Source organism: Gavialis gangeticus, unplaced genomic scaffold, assembly GCF_001723915.1.
Source record: "Gavialis gangeticus isolate Ggan-Ray unplaced genomic scaffold, GavGan_comp1, whole genome shotgun sequence".
In the NCBI taxonomy this organism is placed as follows: domain Eukaryota; kingdom Metazoa; phylum Chordata; order Crocodylia; family Gavialidae; genus Gavialis; species Gavialis gangeticus.
The window spans coordinates 117,424,995-117,425,538 of record NW_017729031.1 but is presented as its reverse complement, the minus strand read 5'-3'; positions in this window follow the sequence as shown (position 1 = coordinate 117,425,538).

Genomic DNA, 544 nt, shown 5'->3' with positions numbered 1-544 from the left:
GGTGTCCATTGCCATGCACCGAATCGCAGCCGAGCCGGGATGGGCAAGACCCAGGGGGTCCCGTCCAGCCGCGGCCACGAGCTGCTGGATGGCTCCGCGCCGGGCGCGGCTCCACCCCCAGCCCCAAAGGCCGGCGCGTTGGGGGCGGGGGGGCAGCCCCGAGCAAACCCTGCCCTTGGGGGAGCGGAGGGATGTGGGCACGGCTCTGCACCTCTCCCCCCAGCACACGCACAGGGGAGCAGAGTGCCCTGCCATGCTCAAGTGTGCGCTGGGCGGGTGGGAAGGGGCTTCATTCATCCTTCCCTCGACAACGTGGTCTGGGCAAAAAAGGGGGCTGCGCCGTGCGGAGTTGCCGGAGCCCGATCTCCCTCCTTTGTGCCTTTTCTCCCTCCCCCCAGCCCAGCCACCACCTCCAGACTTGAGGGCTTCTGCTGGAAACAATGAGCGAGGGACACGTTTGCCGAGAGATCCCAGGGACCCATCCCAGCCCCAACCCCCCCACGAGCTGATCGATGCCTGGGTTTCATTGTTATGCTCCCTTTTT